This window comes from Martes martes, assembly GCF_963455335.1.
Source record: "Martes martes genome assembly, chromosome: X".
Classification (NCBI taxonomy): Eukaryota; Metazoa; Chordata; class Mammalia; order Carnivora; family Mustelidae; genus Martes; species Martes martes.
The window spans coordinates 53041492-53059854 of record NC_137897.1 but is presented as its reverse complement, the minus strand read 5'-3'; positions in this window follow the sequence as shown (position 1 = coordinate 53059854).

Sequence of the window (18363 nt, the reverse complement as noted above, 5' to 3'; positions counted from 1 at the left end):
GAATCTCTGCATTCCCTCAACCACCCTTCAATGGAATGACTAAGAGGAGGAACCTCCAACAAAAGAAAAATCAGAGACTGTGTGGCCTCTGCCACAGACCTAATGGATATGGATATAAGCAAGATGTCAGAAATAGAATACAGAATAACAATTATAAAGTTGTTATATAGGCTTGAGAAAAGTACTAATGATAATACAGAAACTCTAAGGGCAGAAATGAGATCTAAACAGGCTGAACTTAAAAATGTACAAATTAAATGTAGTCTAAACTGGAAACTCTGACTGCCAGAGGCAGAAGAAAGAATTAGTGAGATAGCAGATAAGATGGTAGAAAAGAAGGAAACCGAGGAGGCCTGGGAAAAACAGATTAAAGCCCAAGGGATCAGACTGAGAGAGATTCATGACACAATGAAATGTTCCAATGTCAGAATTATTGGGAACCTTGAGGGGGTGGAGAGAGAGAGAGAGAGGTCTAGAAGATATAGTTGAGCAAATCATAGCTAAGAACTTCCCTAATCTGGGGTAGGAAATAAGCATTCATGTCCAAATGGCAGAGAGGACTCCTCCCAAGATCAGTGAGAACAGACCCATGCTACAACATATAAAAGTACAACTTGAAAATCTTAGATCCAAGGAAACAATCTTTTTTTTTTAAATATTTATTTGACAGACAGAGATCACAAGTAGGCAGAGAGGCAAGAAGAGAGAGAGGGGAAGCAGGCTCCCTGCTGAACAGAGCCCGATGTGGGGCTCAATCCCAGGACTGTGGGATCATGACCTGAGCCGAAGGCAGAAGCTTTAACCCATTGAGCCACCCAGGCGCCCCACCAAGGAAACAATCTTGAAAGCAGTGAAGGAGAAGAGATTCTTTACATACAGAAGGAGGAACAGCAGAATAACATCAGACCTGTCCACAGAATCCTGGCAAGCCAGAAAGGGCTGGCAAGACATATTCAGTGTACTAAATGAGAAGAACATGCAGTCAAGGATACTTTATCCAACAAAGCTGTCATTCAGAGTGGACGGAGAGACAAAGAGCTTCTGAGACCAGAGAAACTGAAAGAATGTTTGACCACTAAGCCGACATTGCAAGAAATATTAAGGGACATTCTATAAAAGAAGAAAGACCCTAAGAGCAATTTAAACCAGAAATTTATAGAGACATTCTATAGAAAAAAGAACTTCACAAGCAACATGATGGCAATAAAATCATATATTTTAATAATCACTCTCAACATGAACAACCTAAATGCTTCCACAAAATGGCACGAGGTTGCAGATTGGATAAAAAGACATGACCCGTCCATATGCTGTCTACAAGAGACTCACTTTGAACCTAAAGATACATCCAGACTGAAAGTCAGGGGATGGAGAACAATTTTTCATGCCAACAGACCTCAAAAAAAAGCTATCGTAGCAATTATCATATCAGACAAATTAGATTGTAACCTAAAGACTACAGTCAGAGATACAGAACACTATACCATTCTTAAAGGGTCTATCCAACAAGAAGATCTAACAATTATAAATATCTATGGCCCAAACATGGGAGCAGCTAAGTTAACCAAAATAAAGAAACAAATTGATAATACTTTAATAGTAGGACACCTAAACACTCCAGTCTCAGCAACAGACAGATAATCTAAGCAGAAAATCAACAAAGAAACAAGAGCTTTGAATGACACATTGGATCAGATGGACTTCATATATATATATACAGAATATTCCTCCCCAAAACTGCAGACTACTCATTCTTCTTGAATGCACATCAAATTTTCTGCAGAATAGACCACATACTGGGTCACAAATCAGGTCTCAATTGATACCAAAAGATTGACATTATTCCCCGCATATTGAAACCCGAACTCAATCACAAGAAAAAGTTTGGAAGAAGTTAAAATATTGGAAGCTAAAGACCATCCTGCTCAAGAATGGTTGGGTCAACCAGGAAAATCAAAGAAGTCCTTGAACAATTCATAGAAACCAATGAGAATTCTGTCCACAGAATCCTGGCAAGCCAGAAAGGGCTGGCAAGACATATTCAGTGTACTAAATGAGAAGAACATGCAGTCAAGGATACTTTATACACCTTAAAGAACTGGAGAAAGAACAACAAACAAAGCTTAAGCCAAGCAGGAGGAGAGAAATAATAAAGATTAGAGTAGAGATATATGAATTAGAAACCAGAAACACAGTAGAGCACATCAACGAAACTAGAAGCTGTTTCTTTGAAAGAATTAATAAGACCAATAAACCACTGGCTAGACTTCTCCAAAAAAAAAGAAAAAGGAACTAAATTAAAATTATGAATGAAAGGTGAGAGATCATGACTGACACCAAGGAAATAAAAACAATTATTAGAAATTATTATCAACAACTATATGCCAATAAATTAAGCAACCTGGAAGAAATAGTTGCCTTCCTGGAAACTTATAAACTACCAAGACGGAAACAGGAAGAAATTGACAACCTGAATAGACCAATATCTAGTAACAAGATTGAAGCAGTGATCATAAACCTTCCAAAATACAAGAGTCCAGGGCCTGATGGATTCCCAGGGGAATTCTACCAAAACATTCAAAGAACAAAGAATATCTATTCTTCTGAACTGTTTCAAAAAAATAGAAACAGGGGCGCCTGGGTGGCTCAGTGGGTTAAAGCCTCTGCCTTTGGCTTGGGTCATGATCTTGGGGTCCTGGGATCAAGTCCCGCATCGGGCTCTCTGCTCAGCGGGGAGCCTGCTTCCTCCTCTCTCTCTCTGCCTGCTTCTCTGCCTACTTGTGATCTCTGTCTGTCAAATAAATAAATAAAATCTTTAAAAGAAAAAAATAGAAACAAAAGAAAAGCCTCCAAACTCATTCGATGAGGCAAGCATTACTTTGATCCCAAAACCAGGCAAAGACCCCATCAAAATGGAGAATTACAGGCCAATATCCCTGATGAATACAGATGCCAAAATTCTCAACAAGTTCTTAGCTAATAGGATCCAACAGTACATTAAAAAGATTATTCATCATGACCAAGTGAGATTTATTCCTGGGATGCAAGGGTAGTTCAACATTCATAAATCAATCAATATGATAAAACACATTAATAAGAGACAAGAACCATATGATGCCCTAAATTGATGCAGAAAAAGCATTTGACAAAATACAGCATCCATTCCTCACTAAAACTCTTCAGAGTGTAGGGGTAGAGGGAACATTCTTCAATATCATAAAAACCATAAAAACCATCTATGAAAAGGCCACAGCAAATATCATTCTCAATGGGGAAAAGCTGAGAGCTTTTCCTTTAAGGTCAAGAAGACAACAAGGATGTCCCCTCTTACCACTGTTGTTCAACATGGTATTCGAAGTCCTAACATCAGCAATCAGACAACAACAACAACAACAACAACAAAATAAAAGACATTCAAATTGGCAAAGAAGAAGTCAAACTACCTCTCCTCCCTTGACGACATGATACTTTATGTGAAAAGTCAAAAACTCCACCCCTAAATCACAGGAACTCATACAGCAATCCAGTAATGTGGCAGGATACAAAATCAATGCACAGAAATCAGTTGCTTTCCAATACACTAACAATGTATCTGTAGAAAGAGAATTAGGGAATCAATTCCATAAGATACCCTAGAATAAACTAACAAAACTAACAAAAGAGGTAAAGTATCTATACTCTAGAAACTACAGAACACTTTTGAAAGAAAATGAAAAAGACACAAAAAGATGGAAAAACATTGTATGTTCATGGATTGGAAGAATAAATATTGTTAAAATGTCTATGCTGCCCAGAGCAATCTATACTTTCAACGCCATCCCAATCAAAATACCAATGGCATTTTTCAAAGAGCTGGAACAAACAATCCTAAAATTTGTATGGAACCAGAAAAAAACACCAAATAGCCAAGGAAATTTCGAAAAAGAAAAACAAAGCTGGGGCATCATGTTGACTGATTTCAAGCTATATTACAAAGCTACGATCACTAAGATGGCATGGTACTGGCACAAAAACAGACATATCAGTGGAATAGAATAGCACAGATATGATGGTCCACTAATCTTTGACAAAGCAGGAAAAAATATCCAATGGAAAAAAGACAGCCTCTTCAATAAATGGTGCTGGGAAAACTGGACAGCTATATACAGAACAATGAACCTCGATCATTCTCCTATGCCATATACAAAGATAAACTCTAAATGGATGAAGGACCTAAATGTGAGAGGAATCCATCAAAATCCTAGAGGAGAACATAGGCAATAACCTCTTTGGCATTGCTCACAGCAAATTCTTTCAAGACACGTCTCCAAAGGCAAGGGAAACAAAAGTGAAAATAAACTTTTGGGACTTCATCAAGATAAAAGTCTTCTGCACAACAAAGGAAACAGTCAACAAAACAAAGAGGCAACCCACGGAATGGGAGAAGATATTTGCAAATGACACTACAGATAAAGGGCTGATATCCAAGATCTATAAAGATCTTCTCAAACTCAACACACAAAAAACAGATAATCATGTCAAACAATAGGCAGAAGACATGAACAGACACTTCTCCAAAGAAGACATGCAAATGGCTAACGGATATATGAAAAAATGTTCAACATCATTAGCCATCAGGGAGATTCAAATTCAAACCACAATGAGATACCACCTTACACCAGTTAGAATGACAAAAATTATTAAGACAGGAAACAACAAATGTTGGAGAGGATTTGGAGAAAGGGGAACCCCCTTACACTGTTGGTGGGAATGCAAGTTGGTGCAGTCACTTTGGAAAACAGTATTGAGGCTCCTCAAAAAGTTAAAAATAGAGCTACCCTATGACCCAGCAATTGCACTATTGGCTATTTACCCCAAGGATACAGATGTAATAAAAAGAAGGGGTACATGCACCCCAATGTTCATAGCAGCAGTGTTCACAATAGCCAAACTATAGAAAGAACCAAGATGCCCTTCAACAGACAAATGGCTAAAGATGTGGTCCATATATATAATGGAAGATTACTCAGCCATCAAAAAAGATGAATTCCCAACATTTGCACTGACATGGATGGAACCAGAGGGGATTATGCTAAGTGAAATAAGTCAAGCAGAGAAAGACAATTACATGGTTTCATTTATATATGAAACATAAGGAATAGCACAGAGGACATTAAGAGAAGGAAGGGGAAAATGGGTGGGGGGACCTCACAGGGGGAGATAAACCATGAAAGACTATGGACTCTAGGAAACAAACTAAGGGTTTTAGAGGTTTGGGGGAGGGGAGAGATGTGTTAGCCCAGTGATGTGATGGGTATTAAGGGGGGGCACATATTGCAAGGAGCACTGGGTGTTATATGCCAACAATGAATCATACTGCATTGAAAAATTAATGACGTACTGTATGGTGACTAACATAATAAAACAAGAAAGCTGGAGTTGCGATTCTAATATTGGACAAAATAGACTTTAAAACAAGGATTGTGGGGTGACTGGGTGGCTCAGTGTGTTAAGCCTCTGCCTTCAGCTCAGGTCATGATCTCAGGGTTGTGGGATGGAGCCCCGCATCAGGCTCTCTGCTCAACAGGGAGCCTGCTTCCCCCTCTGTCTGCCTGCCTCTCTACCTACTTGTGATATCTCTCTCTGTCAGTAAATAAATAAAATCTTAAAAAAAAAACAAAGATTGTAATGAGAGACAAAGAAGGGCACTATGTAATAATTGACAAGTGAAATGGACAATGGAAAGGTACAATCCAATCTTACTGGCAAGAAGATATAACAAATTAAAATGTGTATGCACTCAACATTTAGCTCATTAATACATAAAACAGTTAATAACAAAAATGAAGGAATGAATTGATAATAATAAAATAGTAGTAAGGGTCTTTAACATCCCACTCGAATCAATGGACAGATCATCTGAACAGAAGATCAACAAGGAAACAATCGCTTTGAATGACACTCTAGATCAGATGGATTTAACAGATATATTTAGAACATTCCATCCAAAAACAGCAGAATACACATTCTTTTCAAGTTCATAGAGAACATTCTCCAGGAAAGATCACATGTTAGGCCACAAAACAAACCTCAACAAATACAAAAATATTGGTTATACCATGCTTTTCTTCTGAATGCAGTGTTGTGAAACTAGAATTCAAACACAATAAAAAAAAATCTGGAAAGACCACAAATACCACAAATTAAAGGACATGCTAATAATCAAAGAATGGGTAAACCAGGAAATAACAGAATAAATTAAAAAATACATGGAAACAAATGAAAATGAAAATACATTGGCTCAAAAACTTTAGGATGCAGCAAAATTTAAGAAGGAATTTTATAGCAATATAGGTCTACCTCAAGAAGCAAGAAAAATCTCAAAAAAACAATCTAACTTTACACCTACAGGGCTATAAAAAGAAGAAATAAAAGCCCAAACCAGGAGATGGAAACCATAAAAAAAATGAAATCTTGTCATTTGCAAGGACAGGGATGGAGTTAGAGAGTATAATGCTAAGTGAAATAAGTCAGTCAGAGAAAGACAAATACCATGTGATTTCACTCATGTGGAATTTAGGAAACAAAGCAAATGTTCAAAGGGGGGGAAAGAGAGAGAGAAGCCAAGAAGCAGACTCTTTAACTATTGAGAAAAAACTGTTGGTTGCCAGAGGGAAGGTGGGTGGGGTGATGGGTGAAATTGGTGATGTGGATTAAGGAGGGCACATGTCATGGTGAGCACTGGGTGAATTATGGAATTGTTGACTTACTATATTGTACACCTGGAACTAATAAAACACTGTATGTTAACTGTATTGGAATTAAAATTTAAAAAAAAATAAAGGAAAAAGGAGTACACTTTTCTTGAGTACTGACTAATATATGGTATTGTTGAATCTCTATATTGTACAACTGCAACTAATGTAACACTGTTTGTTAACCACACTGGAATTAAAATTTTAACAAAGAAAAAAATCAATATTACCAAGAGACTTTTAATAAGACCCAGAGTCTTATGACATAATATTCAAAATGTGCAGAATACAACCCAAAATTATTCAACATACAAAGAACTAGGAACGTGAGACTAATTCTTCAGGGACAAGACAATCAATAGATGCTGCTTACAAGATGATCCAGATGTAGGAATTATTGAACAAACATTGAAGCAACTATTTTTTTAAGATTTTATTTATTTATTTGACAGACAGAGATCACAAGTAGGCAAAGAGGCAGGCAAAGAGAGAGGAAGGGAAGCAGGCTCCCTGCTGAGCAGAGAGCCCAATGTGGGGCTCCATCCCAGGACCCTGGGATCATGACCTGAGCAGAAGGCAGAAGCTTTAACCCACTGAGCCACCCAGGTGCCCCTGAAGCAACTATTATAGCCATATTTTATGAAGTACAGATGAAAACATTGAAGTTAACAGAAAGAGCAAGATTCCCAGTGGATAAATGGAAAGTATAAAATGGAGTAAATGAAGTTTTTTTTAAAATTTTTTTCTTAAGATTTTCTTTCAAGATTTTATTTAAATTAGAGTTAGTTAACATATAGTGTATTATTAGTTTCTGGGTAGAATTTAGTGATTCATCAGTTGCATAGAACACCCAGTGCTCATTACATCATGTGCCCTCCTTAATGCCCACCACCACATTACCCCATTTCCCCACTGATCTCCCCTCCAGCAACCCTCAATATGTTCCCTATAGTTCAGTGTTTCTTTTTTTTTTCTTCAAGATTTTATTTATTTACTTGACACAGAGAGAGAGATCACAAGTAGGCAGAGAGGCAGGCAGAGAGAGAGGGAGAAGCAGGCTCCCTGCTGAGCAGAAAGCCCGATGCAGAGCTCTATCGCAGGACCCTGAGATCATGACCTGAGTCAAAGGCAGAAGCTTAACCCACTGAGCCACCCAGGCGCCACTAGTTCAGAGTTCCTTGTGGTTTGCCCCTCTCTGTTTTTTATCTTATTTTATTTTCCCTTCCCTTCCCTTATGTTCATCACTTTTGTTTCTTAAATTATACATATGAGTGAAATCATATGGTATTCGTTTTTCACTGACTGACTTATTTTGCTTAGCATAATACACTTTATTTTCATCCACGTTATTGCAAATGGCAATATTTCATTCTCTTTAAAGGCTGAGTAATATTCCATTATATCTATATATCTATATTTATATCTATCTATACGCTAAGCAATGTGAGACTCAATCCAAGGACCCTGGGATCATGACCTGAGCATAAGGTAGATACTTAACCAACTGAGACACCCAGGCATCCCCCTAAGTATCTTATGGTTTGGGGTGCAATTGTAAAGAAAACAGATTACTTGATTTCTCTTTTTGCTGCTTCATTATTGGTGTATAGAAATGCAACAGACTTCTGTGTGTTGATTTTATAGCCTATAAATTTTCTGAATTCCTGTATCAGTTTTAGCAATTTTTGGTGGAGTATTTTAGGTTTTCTACATAGAGTATCATGTACTCGGCAAATAGTGAAAATTTCACTGCTTCCTTGCAGATTTGGATGCCTTTTATTTCTGTATTCTGATTGCTGAGACTAGGACTTTCAGTACTATGTTGAACAACAGTGGTGAGAGTGGACATTCCTGTTGTGTTCTTAACCTTACAGAAAAAGCTTTCAGTTTTTCCCCAGTGAGGATATTAGCTGTGGGTCTTTTGTGTATGGTCTGTATGATGTTATGTTCCTTCTATCTCTACTTTCTTATGGGCTTTTATCAAGAAAGGATGTTCTACTTTGTCAAATGCTTTTTCTGCATTTATTGAGAGGATCTTATGGTTCCTGTCTTTTCTTTTATTAATGTGGCTTATCACGTTGATTGAATTGCAAATACTGAACCACCCTTGCAGCTCAGGAATGAATTCCACTTGATCATGGTAAATAATTCTTTTTATGTACTGTTCCTTTCAATTTGCTAGCATCTTGTTGAGAATTTTTGTATCCATGTTCAAAAGGGATATTGACCTGTGATTCTCCTTTGTAGTGGGGTCTTTGGTTTTGATATCAAATTAAAGGTGGCCTAATAAAAATAGGTTGGAAGTTTTCTCTCCATTTCTATTGTTGGGACAACTTGAGAATAATAGGTTTAACTCTTCTTTAAATATTTGGGAACATTCCCCTGGGAAGCCATCTGTCTCCCAACCTTTGTTTGTTGGGAGATTTTTGATTACTGATTCAATTTCTTGGCAGTTATTGATCTGTTCAAATTTTCTATTTCTGCCTGTTTCACTTTGGGTAGTTTATATGTTTCCAGGAATTTATCCATTTCTTCCAGGATGCCCAGTTTATTGGCATATAATTTTCATTACATTCTCTTAAAATTGTTGTATTTCTGTGGTGTTGGTTGTGATTTCTCCTCTCTCATTAGTGATTTTATTTATTAATACCCTTCCTCTTTTCCTCTTGGTAAGTCTGGTTTATCAATTTTGTTAATTCTTTCAGAGAACCAGCTCCTAGTTTTATTTATCTGTTCTACTGTTTTTTTTTTCTGCTCTAATGTTTATTATTTCCCTTATCCTGCTAGATTTAGGCTTATTTGCTGTTCTTTTTCTATCTCCTTTAGGTGTAAAGTTGGTTGTGTATTGGAGAGTTTTCTTGCTTCTTGAGGAAGGTCTGTATTGCTATACACTTCCCTCTTAGGACCACATTTGCTGCATTCCAAAGGTTCTGAAGTGTTGTGTTTTCATTTTCATTTGCTTCCGTGTATTTTTTTAATTCTTATTTAATTTCCTGGTTGACCCATTTATTATTTAGTAAGATATTCTTTAACCTCCATGTATTTGTGGTCCTTCCAAACATTTTCTTTTGGCTGACTTCAAGTTTCATAACACTGTGGTCTAAAAATATGCATGGTAACATCTCAATCTTTTTGTTCTTATTGAGGCTTGATCTGTGAATCAGTATGTGATTTATTCTGGAGAATGTTCCATGTGTGCTCAAAAAAGAATGTGTATTCTGCTGCTTTAGGATGAAATGCTCTGAATAATCTGAATTCTATCTGGTCTAGTGTGTCATTCAAAGCCCCTGTTTTCTTGTTGATCTTCTGCTTAAATGATCTGCCCATTGCTGTGAGTGTGAAGCTAAAGTCCCCTACTATATTTGTATTATTATCAGTGAGTTTCTTTAAGTTCATTATTAATTGGTTTATATATTTGGGTGCTCCCAAGTTAGAGGCATAAATATTTATAATTGTTAGCTCTTCTTATTGGATAGAACCTTTATTATGATATAGTGTCCTTCCTCATGCCTTATTATAGTCTTTGGTTTAAAATCTAGGATATCTGATATAAATTTGGCTACTGCAGCTTTCTTTTTGATGTTCATTAGCATGACAAATGATTCTACACCCCCTCACTTTGAAAATGAAAGTGTCTTTGGATCTAAAATGAGTCTCTTGTAAGCAGCATATGAATGGGTCTATTTATTCTTATTTTATTTTATTTTGTATTTATTTTATTTTTGTTTTTCCATTCTGTGTCTTTTGATTGAAGCATATTGTCCTCTTCCTATGTCTTTTGATTGAAGCATATTCTCCTCTTCCTTTCAGAGTAATTATTGAAAGATATGAATTTAGTGTCATTGTATTACCTCCCATGTTGCTATTCTTGTAGATTGTTTCTGTTCCTTTCTAGTCTTTGTTGCTTTTGGTCTCTCTTTCCCACTCAAGTGTCCTCTTTAATATTTCTTGCAAAGCTGGTTTGGTGTTCACAAACTCCTTTGGTTTTGCTTATATTGGAAACTCTTTATCTCTCTTTCTATTATGAATGACAGTCATGCTGGATGAAGTATTTTTGCCTGCATATTTTTTCCCATTTAATGCATTCAGTACATCATGCCAGTCCTTTCTGGCCTGCCGGGTATCTGTGGACAGGTCTGCTGTTGGCTTTGTGAGTCAAGGACCTTTACCTTAGCTGTTTTCAGAATTCTGTCTTTACCTTTGTACGTTACAAGTTTCACTATGATGCATCATGGGGTGGACCTGTTTTTGTTGATTTTGAGGGGAGTTGTCTGTGCCTTTTGGTCTGAATGTCTGTGTCCTTTCCCAGATTAGGGAAGGTCTCAGATTTAATTTGTTCAAGTAAATTTTCTGCCCCTTTTCCCTGCTCTTCTTCTGGGGTTACTATGATATGGATATTATTGTCCTTTGTGGAATCCCCGAGTTCCCTAAGTCCATATTGATGATCTAATAGTTGTCCTTCTCTCTTCTTTTCAGGCTTATTACTTTCCATAATTTTATCTTCTATATCACACATCCTCCCTCTGCTTCTTTAATCATCATTCTTTTCATGTCCAATCTGTTTTGCATCAGTTATAACTTTCTTTTTTCAATTTCAACCTGACTAGTTTTTATGTCTTTTATCTCAGCAGCAAGCGTTTCTGTGGTGTCTTCTGTGTTTTTTCTTTTTTTCATGTCCAGCTGGTAGTCTTATGGCTATAGATCTAAATTCTTGTTAGATATATTGCTTATATCTGTTTTCAGGAAGTCCCTGGCTGTTATATCTTCCTGACCTTTCTTTTGGGGAGAATTCCTCCATCTTGAAATTTTGGCTAAGTTTCTATCTTTTGTGTATTATGAAAACTTGTTGTTTTCTGCACTTCAGAATAATACTATATTAAAAACAGGTCATACACTGTCCATGGCCTGGCACTTCAGGAAGTGTTCATGGTGTATACTGTGTGCATTGTGCTGTTATATTTTGGCTGCTCTTTACTACTGGTCAGTCTTCCTCAGAGCTCCTCCTTGCTTGCAGTGGGGAGTGATTGGACCTTTATCTAGGTGTGCTTTGACTTGTTTGTCTAATAATGCCTGGGGGAAAAGGAAGAAAAGAAAAAGGAAAAAAAAGAGAGAAAAAATCCTGCTCCAAACAAAAGAAAAAAGAAAGGGAATGAAAGAAAAAAAAATCAACAGACAACTGCAAAAACCAAAACCTGATTCCAAAGAAAAAGGAAAGGAAAAAAGTTGAAAAAAATAAAAGAAAAAAAGAAGCTTGATTAAAAAACAAAAACAAAAACAAAAACAAAACAAAAAGAGAGAGAAGGAAAGAGAGAGAAAAAAGGAAAATGAGATAACAAACTAACAAACAAAAAACCATGACCTTGATTTCAGAAGAGAAAGAAAGAATAAGAAAACAAAACAAAACAAAACAAAAGAGCCTGGTCCTATTCCCACTAGAACTGAAAAGGATGCTTTGAAGCACTGTATGATCAGTAGACTTGGTGCATGTGGCATGCTGCCTGTTTTGCTCTTCTGGGAGAGAAGCCTGCTGTAGTGACTCAGAGTCAATCCTTCCCAGTAAAAAAAAGCACTTGCCATGCACAGGGGGGCAGTGTTTGATATAAGTGGCTCCCATCACTACTGGGGGCCATTGCGTTACTCTCTCTTGTCTAACCATTTTGGTAGTGGAGGTAAAATGGTGACACCCCACGCTCTTGTCCCAGGAGAGAATCTCTCCCCCTCTCCTGTTCAGGAAGCCTTCACAGAAAAGCACGGACCCTCAGTGTGCCCAGCAGCCAGCTTCTCTAAGTTTTATCTTTGGCACAACTGGGATTCAAAACTCTAAATCTTAAAGAGCTGGCACTGCTCAGATCTGCTCCCTCCTCCAGATTAGAAGCTTGCTGTGCTCTGACAAGTGCCCTTTGTCATAGAAAAACAGACCCCTGCTTGTGCAATGCACAGAATCTGTGGTATGTCTCCATTAAAAAGAGTAACAAGGTTATCCACCATGTTATCTGCCCATGCCTTTGTCCCCTGCCTAGGAAAGATCTTTTGCTGGGGCCTTCAGGATTCTTTGTCTTTGGAGAGTCAATGTACCCTCTTCCAAATATACTCTAGGAAGAGGAATGATCTCTCCTAGTGGGACCCTGGAGAACCCTACACCACTTTGTGTTTCCTTCTGGACCAGAGCACTCTTTCTCTCCAGGTGTTCACCCTATAGCTCAGCCCCACCAAACGTCATGCACTTCCAAAATCTCAGAACTTGAGGTCCAGTTACTGTTTGCAAACTACCTGTGCCACTCAGTTCCTGCCCCACCTGGCTCCCTAGTCTGTGATCTGAGAGGTGTGCTTCCTGTTTGAATTCAGTGCTGTACCCCCTTAATCCCACTCTCCCTCCCTCTCTTTTCTCTCCCTGTAGAAAAGTTCCCTCCCCTTAGCAGCAGGACAGCTTTTCTCTCCCCCAGTTCATTCCATGCACCTTGTACCTGCCACACTGTTTCCTTCCAACGGTGGTGATCCTTCTTCCAACCCTCAGATCAATTTCCTGGGTGTTCCAGGTGATTTGACCTCAATACAGCTGTGTTCAAGGGACAAGGAAAGCTCAGGGTCCCCCTCGTTCTACACCATCTTAATTCCTCTTTGGAGTAAATGAAGATTTTAGAACAAAAATATATCTGATAAAAATAATAACCGGGGATGTCAGGATCATTATGGTGTACCTCATTCCTCTTTTCTTTCCCTCTTTTTAAACAACTAATTAGACATCCATAACCAAACAAAAATTCCTCTGCACATTATATCAGGGGACTTGGAATGTTTCTAGCCCACATGTGTATCTGAAATAAAAAAACAATACCTTGGTAAGGATTGTAAATCCAAGGCAGTAGGCATATCTGACCTACCCACCCCTAACATCATGGGAGGTAGAAACCTAAAGAATGCTAATCTTAGCAGATACCCATGAACAGGAGAATTGTGGGAAGTCCAGCCTGCCTGAGGAGGGATTCCAGCACACTACTGGAATGGGATAGAGACCAGTTTGAATGCAAAAGGGAGGGAAAGTCTTGTCAAGGCAGCCCACTCCCTAGGATGACATTTCAAGGAGCTGGGCTTTTAGCAGCAGTAGCAGCAGTCTTTCCAGGAGAGGAGATGGGAAGTGATAACCTTTTCTAGAAGAATGTAAAAGCAAAAGTAATGGGTAACTGCCTGCCTACTCCAGTTGTGTAGGTTGCAGCTTGAGAAAACACATTTCTCTCCAGAAGCATCTGGATTGCTGAGTGAGGACCTCAATGACTAGGGGGAGGGAGAAAAAGGAGAACTGGAAGGAAACAGTAAAAACATCAAAGGACATTAAATGAACATGTTTCTTGCTGTCTACTTCAGGACTTCAGCAGGAAGTCTGTCCATAAACTTCTGGGAGTACACCACTTGATGATGTCCCCACCAGGTCTATGGACACCATCCAAGACCCAACTGCTAAATCTACAACTTTCTGAACTTTGCTGCCATTTCCTTGTAAGTGCTCCAGACTGCGTCTGTGAGAGCAAGCTCTGGTAAAAACAGGGTCCTCAGATAATAGGCCAAAGTCAGTGTGCCAGGGAGAAACTACAAACTTGAGCTATTGCTCCACCTTCTGGAATATTAAAAGTGTTTCAAATAACCAGCCTATTGAATCCTGAGAACTGAAGAAGACAAAAACTTTAGTTAAGGATGTGTCTGCTACTTCAAACATGAAAGCAGAGGCACAAACCTACAAACACCATGAAAAATCAAACAAATATTGAATTGAAAAAAGAAAACAGTAATCCCCCAACTACTGAACTCGAAGGCACAAAATATTGTGAACTGATAAAGAATTCAAAATAACCTTTGCACATAAATCCAATGAGCTGTAAGAAATCTCAGAACGTAATTCAATGAAGTCAAGAATAAAATTAATAAACAGAAGGAGTTCTTTATCAAAGAGATTTTAAATTATATGCATATAATTTAAAACATATAAAAACATGTAAAAATATAAAAATAAAAACATAAAAACTATATATATTGTATATAAGTATATAATAAACATTTTATATATTTATATATTATATTATATAGAATTATTTAATTTATTTTATATATTTGTATATTATATTATATAATTATTAAATTATATATTATGTAATTTTAATTATATATTATTTAATATATTAGATATAATTTTAATTATATATAAAATTCAAGAAATGAGAAGAATGCAATAGAGTGCATCAGTAATAGAGAAGGCCATATGGAATAAGTGAACAGGAGGGTAGTAATATAGAAATAATTCAGTTAGAAGAAAGAAGTAAGATTCTTTTAAAAGTGAAGAAACCTATGAAAGCTCAGTTTCTATCAGAAAGGAAAATATTATAATAATTGGAATTCCAGGAAGAGAAAAGAGAGAGAAAGTGGCAAAGAGTTTATTAAAAGAAATAATAACTGAGAATTTCCCAAATTTAGAGAAGAATTTGGACACATAAATACTTGAAGCTAATATAACACTCTATTATCTCAATATGAAAATATTTTCTCCAATACATAATGAATCTGTCAAAAATCAGTGATAAAGAATCTCAAAGGCAACCAGAGTAAAAAGGAAGTAACTTACAAATGAACTCCCATTAGATTATCAACAGATTTCTCAACAGAAACTCTATAGGTCAGGAGAGAATGGAATGGAATACTCAATGTGTTGAAAGACAAAAAAGTTCCCAACCAAGAGTACTTTATCTGGCAAAGTTATCCTTCGGATATGCAAGAGAAAGACTTTCTCAGAGAAACAAAACCTGAGAGAGCTTATCAGTAGTAGACCTGACTTATAAGAAATACTAGAAGGGGTTCTTCAAGCTGAAAAGAAAATATGCTAATCAGTGACATAAAAACATATGACAGTACACAACACGTTAGTGAGTGAAAATACTCAATAGACATGAGAAAACTGTAACTGTATATTAGAATGGAATGTTAACCACTTAACTATAGTAGAAAAGTTAAAGGAAAAGAGTATTAAAATAACAATAGCTGGGTGCCTGTGTGGTTCATTCAGTTAAGTGTCTAACTCTTTGTTTTGGCTCAGGTCATGATCTCATGGATCATGGGATCCAGTCCTGCATCAGGCTCCACACTCAGTGAGGAATCTGCATAAAGATTCTCTCCTTCTGCCCCTACCCCCACTGATGCTTTCTCTCAAATAAATAAATAAATCTTTAAAAAACAATTATGGCTACTATAATTTGTTAACAAATACAGAGCATAAAAAGAGGTAGATTGTGGCATCAAAAAATAAAAATGGGGGGCACCTGGGTGGCTCAGTTGGTTAAGTAGCTGCCTTTGGCTCAGGTCATGATCCTGGAGTCCCGGGATCGAGTCCCGAATCGGGCTCCCAGCTCCGTGGGGAGTCTGCTTCTACATCCGACCTTCTCCCCTCTCACACTCTCACTCTCTCTCTCAAATAAATAAATAAAATCTTTAAAAAAAATTTAAAAAATAAAAATGGAAGAGTAAAGGCTAGAAACTATATAAAGATAAAGTTCTATCAATACAAAGTTTATTGTTATTTTTATGAGATGTTTAATGTAAGCCCTGTGCTAATGGCAAAGTAAAAATCTAGAGTAGATTGATGAAGCAAAAGGGGGTGTGGGTAGGGAGACAGAACATACCAACATGAAAAAGCATCAATTTACAAAAATATGCAGAAATGGAAGAAAAAAGAAAAAAATGGAGATACAAAATTACTAGAAGGCAAACATTAGTCCTTACATATCAATAATCACCCTAAATGTAAATAGATTATATTCACTAATCAAAAAGCACATGATAGCAGGGAAGATTTTTTAAAAGACCCAAATGTATGCTGCATACAAGAGATTCATTTCAGCTCTAAGGAGACATATAGGTTCAAAGTGAAGGGATGGAAGAAGATATTTCAAGCAAGTGGAAAACAAAAGTGGAAATACCTATGCTTATATCAGACAAATTAGACTTTAAGGCAAAACCAGTAACAAGAGACAAAAAAAGTCATTGTATAATATTAAAGGAACTAATACATTGAGAAGACATATGTGGAATTTAAAAAAGCAAACAAATTACTAAACAAAGGGGGAAAAAAGAGACAAAGAAAACAGCCTCTTCGATACAGAGAATAAACTGATGGTTTCCAGAGAGGAGGTAGGTGGGACAATGAGTGAAATAGATAAAGGGGATTAAGAGTACACTTATTATGATGAGCACTGAGTAATGTATAGAATTGCTGAATAATTATATTGTATGTCTGAAATTAATATAACACTATGTCAACTATACTTCAATAAAAAAGGGGAAATGTAACAATCATAAATATGTAAATACCCAACATCAGAGCACCTAAATATATTAAGCAAATACTGACCAATCTGAAGGACAAAATAAACAGTAAAATAATGGTAGAGGACTATGACAGTCTACTCTAAACAATAGATAGATCATTCAGACAGAAAATAAACAATAAAATGTTGAAATTGATGCACACTTTAGATCAACTGGACTTACTAGACATATATATATAGAACATTCCATCCAACAGTAGCAGAATGAACGTTTTTCTCAAGCACACACAGTATATTTTCCAGAATAGATTACATAATAGGACACAAAACAAGTCTTAGAAAACTTAAGAAAATTAAAATCATATCAAATCTCTCTTCTGACACAATGGTATGAATATTGAAATCAACAAAGATAGGACAGGTGGAAAATCTACAGTAAATGGAAAGTAAACAACACATTTTTGAACAACCTATGGGTAAATGAGAAATCAAAAGGGAAATAAAAACATCTTAAAACAAATGAAAGTGGGGGGAGGGGGAAAGATGGTGGAGAAGTAGGAGATGCTGTTTCAATTGGTCCCCTAAAGTGAGTTAATTGTCTACAAGAACACTCTGAACACCCATGAAATCAGCCTAAGATGTAGGATTATACACTTCTGGATCTCTACAGGGGCAGAAGACACCAGTGGTGAGGTAAAGTGGAGTTTTGAATGATTGGACTGATATCAGAGGGTAAACAGAAGGAGAAGGGAACCACCAGAAGTGACCGTTTGGAAAGTAATACCCCAATACGAGAGTGCCCTGTGATTGGAGGCCAGCATTAACTTAGAGTCTGGTTAAAAGCACTCAAAAAGAGCAAAAGATCTTAAGGGCAACTGATGGAATTGGGAGTCATGGACATGGGCTTAAGCCCATGGACCCAGGACAGCCACTGCCGGTGACCACCCATTCTAGAGAGTACAGCGAAGCCTCCAGGCTGTGGTCCCTGACCTGCCGGTGCACCTGAGAGAGTCTGGTGTGGACAGCAGCCACAGCTCTCTAGAACCACAGCCTTTTGCACTCTGCACACGCACAGTGCAACTGGGGCCTGAGCCGTGCTCCACACCCTCCCCTGAGAGAGATCCATGCAGGCGCTAGCCTGTGGTCTCTAGGATCTGCCTTGAGTCTCAACACTCCCAGCCCAGGCAAGCGTGAAAATCTCCACACGCTGTCTCTGATTGGGATCTCTCTGGCCGTATGGACCTGCCCAGACAAAGGCCCAGGAATAGGCAGCCACTGGAAGCAGGCTCCCTGGACCAATATCGCTTGTGGTTTTAGTAGCA